A 13,263-nucleotide genomic window follows, 5' to 3' on the forward strand; every position below is an offset into this window, starting at 1 on the left:
CCTAGGATTGAAAGGGGATCTCAAGGTTCTTCTGGCCCAACCTTTCTTGCCCAAGGACACATGACACTTGGGTCTCAAGCCCTGCAGTCAGCAGAAGCTCTTTCAGCAGGCCATCAAGAGGACACAGCTGAGATCTTCAATCTGCTTTGTCCACCAGCAGAGCCACTTTCTGCACTGCACAGGGTTGTATTCAGTAACACATCGAGAGCACTGCTTCTGTCTGTACCTTCCCTTCGAGTGTCTCGTCTTTCACTTAGGGTGAATGCCTCAGTGAAAGTGCCCCAGATCCAACAGAGTCATGTGGCCCAGGCTTTATTTGCTGTTATTGCTGCTTTCAAGTGGAAAATTGATATAATAGCAGTCCTTTCTCAACACACAGCAGTCTGCACATTTGTACAATGTTCTTTGAGGACGATCAGCAGCCACTGGCATAGAAAAGTGACAGATGCTGTCTGCAAATAATGAGCTGAAGCAGTTTCCTTTGGAAGTGAACTTAAGCAAAGTCCCTTTGAGTTTGAAAAGCCAATGAGGTTCCCATGTGGCCTCAGAAGCTGCTCGCAAGGCTCTGCCGGAACAGACGTATTCTATTAGCTCAAATGGCATAATTATTTTTCAACTCTTTCTCTTGCACAGACTTCTCTGTAGAGAGGAAATGGCCAATTTCCTATTTATTGAGTATTTTTTACTGGGGACAAATGTGAAAAAGAATGAAATTTGTGGCCTCTCTGTTCACTTCCCTAGTGTTCCGTATGGTGTCTGCACAAGTTGCAGTGATAAGGTGTAGCTGTATGATGCATAATCGTGATAAAGGATACCACGTGCCTTTGTAATCCCTGTCTTTGTTCTTTGCATCTCACACAAAAATCGTTTTAACCATCTAGGCCTGTAAGGAGTCTCACAGTTGTGAGATTGAAGGAAGACCACTGAGCCATTCCCTCCTAAGCCTTTGATCCTGTCTCCTTCCTTTGTGCTTTTATCTAATGCACACAGTCATGTACCAGAGGCAGCTTTTCCAGATGTAGCAATATCAAGTGTTCAAAGTCATCCCATTACCTCATGGTGCTGCAAGAAGTGAGTCCAAATGACTGAAAATGGAGGACTCATAGCTTCCCAGCCAGGTATTTCCAAACCCATCAGTGGACTAAAGGCACAGTTCCAGTTTAACTGTACAGCTCTTGTACATTTCAGAGATTTATAATTTGTGATTATTGCCATAGTCCTGAATCCTGAGGATTAAATAAGGCCTGTTGAGGTCTGAGAAAGAGACATCCATGCTTATGTACATAACTGAATCTACAAAAGGGTATCAAAGGCATGGGGCTTCCTTGCAGTAAAAATAGCTCTTGATTTACAATCACTCTCATTAAAGGCTTTAGAAAGTAAGAATTTGTTTTCTTCCAGCGTGACCTGTTCTCTTGGGCTGTTTTAGTAGGGGAAATCCAACCAAATCCAAAGTAGGATGCTGTCATTTTACCAAACATTAGCTGTATGAATAATGGAAGTTGTGTTGCACAGCACATTAAATCCACACACAAATGCATCAAAATGAGACGCCATATTGAAGGCATGAGGAGGTAGTTCTAAAGCTCAGCCTCAATCTTAATTCTGTTTCTTAGTTTTAAAAGCATGATTTCCCAAAGTTTATGGGGCACTTTTCCCAGGATTTGTTTTACCTTTTTACTCTGTGTAGTCTTTGTCCTGCACATCTATAGATGAGAAATATATTTGGGCAAGTTTAGGAATGTGCAATGCTGTGGAAAATTAAACAATGCTAATAATCATTGATGGATTCTATAGATGAAACACATACATCAAAGGAAACCAAAAGAAAGGGATCGTGTATTCTTTTACAGCAATAATTCCCTATAGACCACAACTTGATCACAGGGATCATCACGCAGTAGGTGTCCTGATCCTATGCACAGCAACAGCGGTGTGAGCAGCTGTTAAGAGCAGAGAATTTGTACTATGAAGTCAGGTGTGGAAGACCTTAGCAAGCTACAGAACTGCCCTTCCTGTCTGGTGCCTCTCCTGACTTCCCTGAGCTCCTTGAATCTGCAGGAGTTACTGCATAATATATCTGTGGTGTGGAGAGTAGCTGCTGATGTGGTGGAATCACCTGCTCTGGAAAGGTCCAGAAACTGTGTAGATGGGGCCCTCAGTGCCGTGGGTCAGTGGTGGCCTTGGCAGAGCTGGGGAGTGGTTGGACTGGATGAGCTTAAAGGGCTTTTCCAACTGAGCTGATTCTATGACAAAAACAAATCAAACATGAGCTCTGCCCACAGAATTCAATTCACATCAGCTCAGTTCTGTTGTCTTTAAAATCTTCCAGCTCTGGACCTGAATGCTGGACATCCCTTTTGTTCAGGGCTTTGTTTGTTTGGGGTTTTCTTCTCTGATTTGGTTCTAGTTGTTTGGGCTGTAGTTTGTTCTGGGGGTCTTTTTTGAGCTCTGTGTTGTTCAATGAACTCTATGTACCCTGTGAGATGAAAACCCTGGCATTGAAGGGATAATCCTTTAGTGACAGGAGAGGACAATAAAGCTGCAGATCATAGACAGTAAAAAATCCCCATTCCTAAACTAACACCCCAGATAGGATCCATCTTGCTGCCTTAGCTGTCAGGTAGTTAGATGTTTGTCTTGGGCAGGCAATCTGCATGGTTAATGGGGAGAAATTAGCACCTCCAAGAAAAAAATTCCACCCATCTGGGTCTGGAATTGTTAGGCTGAACACACAGCCTGAGAGTGGAGATAGAGCTGTGAGTGCTGAGGACTTTGGAAATGAATCTGTAGGTGCCAAAAGCTGAACAAAGGGAAAACAAGTGACCCTGCCATGACAGGGTGAGGATTCATCTGACAGCACACGGAAACGCTGGCACAATGACAGGCTCCAGGTCTTCAAGACAGTTCCTTAAACACAAACCCATCTTTCTCTCCCTGCAGTCCCTGCATCTGTTATTATCCTCCTTCAAGCTTTCACCACAAATGAAAAAGACATCTCCTGGCTGCAGCTAACCCCAAGCACCATGAGGACAGAGAAGAGCATTCTATGAAAGGGTATTACGTGCCCATAGAATTAAAACCTGCTTTCTACAGCAGCTGCTTTGAGTCCTCAGAACCTGGGCATGTGGGTCACACATCACCACCAGGAGAAATTATATGAACCCATATGAGAATAGGAGGAGGGTGATTCAGAGCCACGAGGCTGTTTAACACTTACTTGGGCAATAGAGAGGATAGAAGCTCTGGTGAGGCTGAGGAGGCCAGCAGGATGTGGATAACAAGCCACACCGCATCTTTGCAGATAGAGAAGGAGATCAAAGGGACAAGGATGGAGCCTGAAGGAGATTTCTACATCTGGAGATGGAAGGTCAAGGACATAGCTGGAAGAGCCTGTGAATCCCTGAAAGTGAGCTATGAGGAGAGATAAGGGGCAAGCTGCAGCCTTGGGCATGGACAAAGGGATACTCTGCCTTCTCTTGTTTTACCTTTATCTCTGTTTTGGTGTTTCTAAAGGAAGGCTTGGACACCCAGGCAGGATCAGTGCTGCTGCCAGTCAGAGAAACCATGATTTGCTTTCTCCTTCCCTTCTCTGTACAGCTTCCCAGATGAATGAGCAAAAGGGGACTTTGGGAAAAGGATTCCCATGGGAGAAGCTGGTGAAGTTGTCTCTCCCTGTGCTGCCCTCCCTCTGTAGGGCTGCAGCACAGGGTGCGGGGGGTTCAGTAGGCCAAGGACCTCCTTACTGCAGGGTATCTGAATGGACGTGTCCTGCTGTTGCCCTCCCGGTCACGATGCTGCTGAGACTCGGGGATGAGCTCTCACGGGGAGGGAAGCTGCAGGTGGTTGTGCAGGGGCAGTTTGAGATCCACAACCTCATTCAGGGGCTTTGGCTTCCTGACCTGGGCAGACAGATGGGGCAGAGCTTTGAGAGCATCCTTGAGGGCGTCCAGACTAGGGGCCGATTGCAGGGATCCCCGGGGGGCTGGGAGGGAGCGTGGGACCATGCAAACCCAAAGGCATTTGTGCTGAGACAGGGAATAGCAAGAAGAGGCCGACAAAACAGTGGAGGTTAAATTGCCTGCCATCCCCCACTCTCCTTAAAGCATCCCTGCCCACACCAGCATCGCTCTGTGCCTACAAGCTGCAGACAGCGCCGTGCTGCTGCTTCCCCTGCCTGCAGCAGCCTGTCCTGAGCGTGCAGAGGCCTCTGTCGCAGGAGCCACCTCATTCTGCCTAATTGCACAGACAAGAATTAACGTGAAACGGAGTCTTACCTTGCAAGCCATGCGCTCTGTGAGCCGTGGAGCAGAGCCCAAGTGAAGCAGAAGGCTGTGCACGTTTGGGCCCTTCAGCCAGGGCAGCTCTGGAGTCCTGATGCTTCCTGCAGCGCTGGCACTGCTTCACTGCCTCTGTGCAGCAGGTTGCAGGCACACAGCAGTGCGTCTGCTGGACAGGGTCCACCATTTAGAAAGCACAGGCACTGTGAGCAGCATCAGACCAGTGTAAGTGGTGCTGGGACAAACATGGTTTCTCCCTAGGAATAAAACCCACCCGATCCAGGCTCCTCTGTTTCCTCCTCATTATCTTGTGTCTGACTGCAGCAAAGCCCTTGTAAGACTGCTGCCAGAACAGCTGGTTGCCAGCGATGTACGGAGTGATCGATATGTTTGGCTTTTCATGTTCATCCATCGTGTGAATCTGCTTTCATGCTTTCATTATGTGAACAGGATTTGAAGGCAGCCCTGAACTTTGTGCTCATGTCATTTACTATCTTTGGCCTGGAATCCAGAGCCCATGCAGCTCCCTGCTGCTCCCCTGGCACTCTAGAAAGCAGGGTTAGTTACAGCCCCTCCTCGTTCCCCCCACAAAAAGGACCAGGTTTAGAATAAGAACAGTCTGCCCAGCGCAGTCGGGCATCTCCTCCACAGACAGACACGGCTCCGGAGTGAAAGCCAGAGGAAAAACAGAGCTCCCAGTTTGTTTACTACCTCTTGGCACACATCCATACCCAGCTTTTTATATACCACTTCCCAGACTTTGCAGCCTAGTGAACAAGATGCAGTTTTGTCCTGGCTATCAACACACCGATGGTTACCAGCAACATTTTGTGCTGCTCCAGCCAAAGAACAGGACCCTGCTGTGCTGAGATTTGTATGGGCATGTGTGCAGATAGTGCCTGCAAAGGAAAGTTGTAATCTGTAAATACAAGGGTGTGAGCTTGGGGGGGGCGGGGGGAATAAGAGATTTCAATCCAGACTGCACAGTAAAAAGTTCTTTTTTGGATTTCTGAGCTATCTGTCATGGGGAGGAAAGCCAACTTCAGAGGTTTCTGGATAGTGGAAGGAGAGAAAGGCTAATCCAGAGGTACTGGTGTACAGGACCAGTTCTCCTAGATGTAGCCCAAGGCTCAGAGAATGTGGAATTTTGGAGAAGGCTTTCATTCCCTGTGTTAAGGGGGTAAATGCATTAATTTTCTGTAGTTCTTTTGTAACTGAGACATTAGGAAAAACAGGACCATGATGCTTTTGTAAACTAGAATGTAAACCTAAGATAAGTAACAATAAAGAATTTGAACACCTATCCATTAGTTTAAAACCAGTTTCACCAATGACCTGACTCCAGCCCTGTTCCACTGTGGGCACTGACAACTGCCAGCACTGCAGCCTCCATCCAGCCACTGGCCAAGGTCTCCCTTTCAAAGTGTTAGCCCCCAGGGTTTCTCCTGTACAGCAGAAAGCATTAGAGTCATGATGGAACCACTCATCTGCCCCTCCTCTCCATCTTCGTCTCCTTTGGTCTTCAGGGCTCCCCAGACAACCATGCTGGGTGCAATCAGTGCCAGCAGTGATTTGGGTGACAGTCCCAAAAGTGCCCCAGACAGGCATGATGATTGGCAGTAGCAGTTCTTTTTCTACCACCTACATTACTTATTTCAAGTCAAGATGGCAAACCCACAGTAGTTTGTGGTGGACTTTTTAATTGGGTTGTTATGGAGGTTAATGACTGAACATACAAATCAGTTACCATAGTAAGTGGAGTAAAGAGTCAGGAAGGAAACAAAGCTAATATAAATCATCAGCTTGACTTTGATGGGAACTGGCCTGGATCCTGCAGCACTCAAAGCTCGCTGTTGTAGGCACCATCCACAGCCTGGCCGTGGGTGTGTGTTGCATTAGCAGGAACAGTGGCGGAGACACCGCACAGGGAGGCACATTCACATGTCGCCTTGTCTCTTGCAATGTTTTCATTTTCTTGCCTTTCATTCTTTACCAGGAACAAGGGAAAAAATACCCTTGAAGCCCCTTTTAAAGAGTCTCAGGCAGCATCCAGGTGATGTCTCTGCTCTATTGTAAGAGGATCCTCAAGGACAAGCTTAGAGGCTAAGTACAACCAAAGAGCATCCACCCTGCTGCCCTCTGGAGCGTCGCTGGGATGACTTGGAAGTGACCCAGAGAGAAACAGCACATGGACGGGCCCCAGTGCACGTGGTTGTGCAGCCACTGGCATGGTTGTTACAGCTGCCTCCATCCCTTCTGCCTGGCCTTGAAATGATGATAAAATATAGCAGGTATCAGACAAATACCAAATCTCAGGGTGGTTCTTAAACATGCCCCAGTGGTGGTTACTGTAAGACCTGGTGCATTTGAGTCACTGTGAAGGTATGCCACCAGGTCTTTGGTTTTAGAGGGCTCTTGGGAGAAGATGCTTTAGGCTTTTATTTGGCTCCTGGCAGTATCCTGCACAACAGTTGCTATAACGGTTTCTTAATGTTCCTCACCCTGACAGCCATTATAAGGGCAATGTATGACATTCTTAAGATCTAGTCTTAAAACATTAACATATTTATAAGTAATGCCCTAATTTGAGGGGAAACCGAGTTCTCTTAGATGTAAGTAGTTATTAATTACAATGCAACAAGAAAATTCATTAGGGAATAGAATCAAACTTTCAATTAATGTCATTTTTATCTGGGAACATTAGATGAGCTTTTTTTCTTCTTTTGCCTTTAACAAGGATCTGGAAACATTTGCTAATTTCCAACTATTATAGTTACTTCTATGAAATAATGTGATCTCTCATTTGCATATAAGAAAACATTTTCTGTATTCACTCTGACTCTGAGCTGCCCTATTTATATCAGTAAATTGAGCTGAAAACTGCCTGTGCATTTAAAGAGGAGTCTTTTCTTATGCAGAATAACAACACATTTTACCAGTCCCATGGTGAACATCTAGCATTATTTCTGGGGTTTATTTAAGCTAGTGTCTAATATTGGTCTCTGCATGGGTCTTAGCAGTGTGGCTGAGCAAAAAGCCAAGTGGTGTCTATTGCTGACTGTTACACACACATTTCCTTCAGTTGTTTTGGAAATCCTCTCTGCGCTTCTTGGTCCAAGTATTTTACTTTCAATTTCATTTTCAGTCTCAAAGCAAAACCTGCTTGAAATAACACAGTCTTCATGTGCCAGGCAGGAATTCTGTATCATTTAACTCAAACAAATCAGCCCCCTTCACACTCATTTGGTAGTGGACGTACTTTGCTTTTTGGTCTGTGTTACGTTTGGTGTTTGGGTTTGCTTGGTTGCTTATGTATCTAAGAGGGCCATTCCACAGGATCCCTAATCTGCAAGTCCCTGAAAACTGCAGAGGAAGAACCCAGTGATACTCCATGTCTATCTAAGCTCTGAATGGGCCAGGAAGACCTTAGAGCAGCTCCAGTGCCTAAAGGGGCTGCGGGAAAGCTGGAGAGGGACTTAGGGACAGGCCAAGGGGAATGGCTTTAACCTGCCAGAGGGGAGACTGAGCTGAGCTCTTAGGCAGAAGCTCTTCCCTGTGAGGGTGCTGAGGCGCTGGCACAGGGTGCCCAGAGAAGCTGTGGCTGCCCCATCCCTGGCAGTGTTGAAGGCCAGGTTGGACACAGGGGTTGGAGCAAGCTGCTCTAGTGGAAGGGGTCCCTGCCCATGGCAGGGGCTGGAGCTGGAGGAGCTTTAAGGTCCCTTCAACACAAACCAGGCTGGGATTCCAGTGAATCCTAACCAGCCACATTGAAGAAAAAGCAAACCTTCCTTCTGCACCCTACTTGAGAGGATCTCATACAGATCTGTTGTCTCCAAGATCTGCACATTCATTCTTGTTGCAAACATCAGATAAATCAGCTATATTAAAAAAAAAAAAAAAGGAAAAAAGAGGTAACAGTTATCATCATTTCATTAGTGATCATGGCCAGGGAAGACAAACAGGGAGAGCAAGGCTGACAGTCCCCTGGCTTATGCAGGGAGTCAAGAAATCTCTGAAGTCAGGTTAACCAGCAGTGGACAGCTAGCTCTCCTGGCTCAGAAGCCCTGGTACGCACTGGAGCTATAGTCTGCTTCTAGTCCTGCTTCTTTTAACACCCCTGCAGCGCCCATAGCTGCATTCCTCTGCCTTTCACCCCAAACTGAACCCCCAGCTTGGTAGATCAAGGTTGATCAGCTTAACCTCATGTCTTGGATGTTAGCTCCTTTGATGTGCTTCTCAAGTAGCTATCTCTGCAGGCTTTGACAGATGTAGTAGGGAGGGTGCACACACACTTGGAGCTCTCCCCAGGTTTATGGGCATTTAAACCTTGTAGAAAAGGATGAAAACATGAACCTGGGATCATTCTTTACTCATGATTCTCCTAAAGAACAAAGAACTTGTCTTGAAGTTGTCTTAAAGAGCCTGGAAAACTGCCTTGTGCAAACCTGTTTGCATTTGAAATTCTTCAATACAAAGTTAATTTCCATTTTTAAAACAGAAAAATACCTATTTGGGGTGTTTTTTGGGGGGGGATTTTTTGCGGTGTTTTGTTTGTTTTTGATTAAATAAAACAATTTTCAGATCATTGGAAAATGACTTTATTTTTCTCTCTTTCCTAAACTTACTTTCTCCAGTGATAAAAACCCCAAATTACCACAGGTCAAAAATCCCTCATCATTAATCCCATTATATTGGTGAAGAGAGGTGCCCCAGGCCATTGGATAAGTGGGAACAGAGAGAAACTGAGCATGGGCCCTTGCAGGTAAGGCTATAAAAACAGCTGTAAAACAAGGACTAGGGTTTCTCTGAGAAACCTCTTGATCTCTAAGCCTGGAGTTGGGCTGTCACACGCATCACTACTTCATACTGATGGCATTAAAATGAGCTCAAAAAGGCAGCAACCAAAGTGCTGTGACCTCCACAAAGTGTTCTTTGACACAGTAGTTAAAGGAAATTAAACGTCAGGGAGGAAATGTCACGTCAGTCTTGGAGGGAAGTGATTCAAGAGGGATGGACAGGATCTTGTGGGCACATCACATCACATCCATGTTCCCCAGTGAGCTCTCTGGGGGACCAGGGTGGTGCTGTTGCAGCACCAAAAGGTTTCAGGCCCTCAGGACATGGTTGCTCTGCAGGACTAGGTCCACAGACTCACTGGATAACCTTGGAAGCTGCTTTCTCTCTCCATGCTTTTCTCTTGCCCTTCAAATTAGATCCAGCTCCTTCTCTTCCTCCTCCTGCTCCCCATGCAAGCCTGTTCCAGGGTTTTGTTCCTTTGATGGCTGAAACCTTCCTTCAATTTTCCAGGTTGAATTTATTCATGGCTAGTGTATACCTTCTGTTCTTGTGCCAGGATTGTCTGTTAGATCTTCTCCCTCCCCAGCACTTCCCCTGCCCACATTTATTTATAGAAAGCAATCTTTTCTTTTTTTTTAATCTTTTTTCTTTTTCCTTTTCTTCTTTTTTTCCCTTCTTTCACCCCCCCCCCCCCCCCCCCCCCCCGAACCTTTTAAGTTCCCACTTACTTTTCCAGCCCCCCCCTTTTGGGCAGTTATCCAACCTTCCTCTTAAGCCATCCTTTATAGTCGTGAACCTCATCTCTCCTTGGACTCCTGGGGTTCATTTGTACACCCCTGGGTCCAGAAGGAGTGTGTCGCAGGCTTGTTTTTCTTGGTGAGGCTTAAAAGTGCCTTTCAGCTGTCTCTGAGCCCTGTGTTTTTCTTGTCAGTTTAATATGCTTAGTAATAACACCTACCACTTTTATATGTCACACTCTGCGCTCCTTAGTCAACTACACATTGACTGGCAAAGCAACACAAAGAAATTGGATTTAACCAGAGAGGGAAAATGTTTCTTTTTTAACCTTTGCCTCCTCCAGGTATTTTTGCAGGTCACAGGATTAGAGCTCCTTGGTGACTCACAGTTCTCCTGCCTGGCAATTATTAGTCTGTGGAGCTCAAAGCAATTACTGAAGCCTTAAGCAAACCTTCTCTGGGTGCAGGGACCTCAGTGACACTATTAGTGTCTTGCCTTGAGTGCAAGTGTTCTGGAATCAGTGCTGGGGAACGTGCAGTAGGGCTGGTAGAAATGCTGTTGCTTGAAGTGAGATAGGTATAAATAGATATTTTAATAACTCAGTAATACATATTTTCACTGATATTTTACAGACAAGGATGGGTAATAGGTTGTCATAATAACAGTTCCTGGGAGAAGTGTATTTTTGGACAAAAAGTGAGAAAAAAACCCACCCTGTTTTGAGAACTAAAAAATGCTTCAGGTTTTCAAAACATGAAAACAGGAGGATACTTCAAAAGGAATTTGATTGTTCGTGGGAAGCGGTTGTTCCAGTTGAAACAGTCTTTTCCCTTCACAAACTGTTCTGGGCCAGCCCTGTTCAGATGGTTGTGTCTGAAAGAAAAACCAAAGGAGACTCAGCCAGGGGGGCTGTGGCTGATCCCAAGCACAGCACAGTCTATGGGAGTGTTTCTGTTTAAATCAAGCTGTGGATATGTTCCCATTGGTGTTTACTGTTAAAACTGCACCAGCTGGTTACAACAATGGAGCTGTATCTCCGGTGCATCTCTAGCTGTGCTCCTTATGCTCTCAGCTTGGTGCTCCTGGGACATGGACCATGTTCTCCTGGATCTGGGAAGCTCGAGGGTCTTGCAAGTTATGGAATTCTGCTAGAAATGCAAGGATGGGGAGAGTTTGGGAACCCAATGGAACCTGAGCTGGGAGGACTGGAGCAAGGGAGTGAGGTGAAGGAGTTCAGTGTCTTCCCTCGTGTCACCCAGGGAGTCACAGGAAGGGCTGAGAACACATCCCAGCTCTCTCCTCCCCTTGAATCCTTTAATACAGGCTTGTATTAAAGATGGTTATGCTGTCTAGCATGCCTGCTTGAGTATGATACATGCAACAGCAGTGACAGACTCACATAAGGAGCGAAAGGACGGAAGATGCGCACTGCAAGTCCTTTTGCAGCAAAGCTTATGTAGCCAGTGGAGAGGTTTTCCCTGACATTGTGGTGGGCAAACCATGTAGGATGCAAATTGGCACACAGATAAGCAGCCCTAATTACTTCTTACCTTGTAAATGTCAAATTTTGTCAAACTGGAGGTAAAATGTATCATCCCACCTAAACCAAAGGAATACTGTGAGGTGTTAGCACAGAGACTTTAATGCTCAGCTAATTAAAAAAAGTCATCTTTCACACTCCCAGGGGATTTGATTGCTTTTTTTTATGAAGGCTGGAGGTATCACATCATTTTCAGATGATGTAATTAAGCCGACCTATTTGGTGGCTCCATATTAATGTTTCTTTGTGATAGATTTACAATAAAACTTCATTATTAAACACTCCAGAACAAGATTTATTAGTATCTTGTTTCTTTCCATTCATTATTTCATTCTTCTCATTTGAAAGTGAGTCAGGACCCCGGGGCACTTGTGCCTCCCAGTAATCTTTGCACTGCTCTGGAGAAGACTTATGGCTTTGACCTCTCTGTTTCACCATTTACTGCATTGCAAAGTGGTTGCAGAGATAAACCACTTAAGAGTTTCACACGGCTGATGTAATTCATCGAAGAGCACAAAGCACCTGAGGTGAGGCCAGCAAAAGACTGGGAGGTTTTTCAGCTGGGACATATTGTTATTCATGGTCATCCTTCTTCTTTCAGTTCCAATCCCAAATCTGCTGTGTTTAGTGGAACAACTCCCACTGACTGCCTTAGTTCATTGGAAGAGTCTCAAAGGCATCACATGGTGTTGGGCACCAAGCTACCATTGAGAGCAGTCAGAGGGTATTCATTAATCCCCATTTGTATCCTAAAGAACAACCTATAAAATCCCCAAGCTGAGCATTTCTTACATCAGTAAAGGGGGCTTGGTCTACAATAGGTTTACAGAAAATTCTCTATTAGAATCAGAGCATAATATTAAGCTTCTTTTTTATTTTCTTAAACTCTTACAGAGGGAACTGCGCATGGTTTTCCATACCTGTCTTAACTTCAAAGGTTAGAAACCAGCCCAAACCCCACTGCATACTTTGTTTCCTCAACTGCCAAGGGCACAACATTCATCATGTACTGGTATTAAATAGATGTAAAACCAACCAGAGATTTTCATTTCTGTTGAGACAATGATGAAAGTTGATTGACCCAGGGGTGACACTGATCAAGTTACTATTACACACCGATAGCTGTGGCCAGGCCAGGACACTGGGAAATCTACTCAGTATTTTGATGTCTCAGTTGGTGCTAAGCTTCCTGCTAACAGCAGGCGTGCTTCATTCGGTTTGCTGTGTGCCTGTCTTAGATGCAGGATCACCCATTGCTTTCCACCAGCACAGAGTCCAGCCATCAGGACAAAACAGTGAATATTGCGGGTGGTGCCAAGCACCAAACTCCCTTCTCTTCACATGGAGGAGGGATGCTAGAAATGCTTACAGCGCAACACGCAACACAAATTTAATGAGCAGGAAGTGTTCTCTGCAGTGTCTGGCTAAGTCATTCCTGGCATCAGAAGACCTCTCCTACAGTAGACAAAGCTGTTTTTCCAGTGCAAAGCTGTCCTTCTCTGTTACACCTGTGGAACGGGAACTCTTTCTGTCACTGGACACAGAAGATTTATTTAAGAGATGAAGTGGCCCTGAAACACCATTCTTGCAATAATTAATTGGCTACTGCTCTAAAGCACAGTAGCAACATTTTGAGAGACGTTATCTGCCACCTTGCTTGAATTACAAATGCATAAGGGCACAAATCATTCTGCAGGCTCTGTTTTGCTTTAAGTTATACTGTATACAAATTATCTGAGAAGAGAAGCTGATTAATGGCATAGAAAGAGGGAGCCCAGAAGACAATACATCTCTTCTCTATCTAATCTCTTCTACCTTCCAGTCTGCCCACCTGCCTGCAGGACACTGAGGTGGAGAGCAAACCAAATACTCAAACTCCTGCCCCAGGCCCCTTTTCTGTTTCCCTGT

The 13,263-nt window shown here is 45.4% G+C and overlaps 1 protein-coding gene across 4 annotated transcripts in view; it reads left to right on the forward strand.

The window, feature by feature from the left end:
* SHISA6 (shisa family member 6) overlaps window positions 1-13,263 on the forward strand; it is a 542,762-nt gene that overhangs the window by 87,525 nt on the left and 441,974 nt on the right. The window lies entirely within an intron of this gene.

Source organism: Pezoporus occidentalis, unplaced genomic scaffold (assembly GCF_034315485.1).
Source record: "Pezoporus occidentalis ecotype Australia unplaced genomic scaffold, CSIRO_AGI_Poc_V1 ctg148, whole genome shotgun sequence".
Taxonomy (NCBI): domain Eukaryota; kingdom Metazoa; phylum Chordata; class Aves; order Psittaciformes; family Psittacidae; genus Pezoporus; species Pezoporus occidentalis.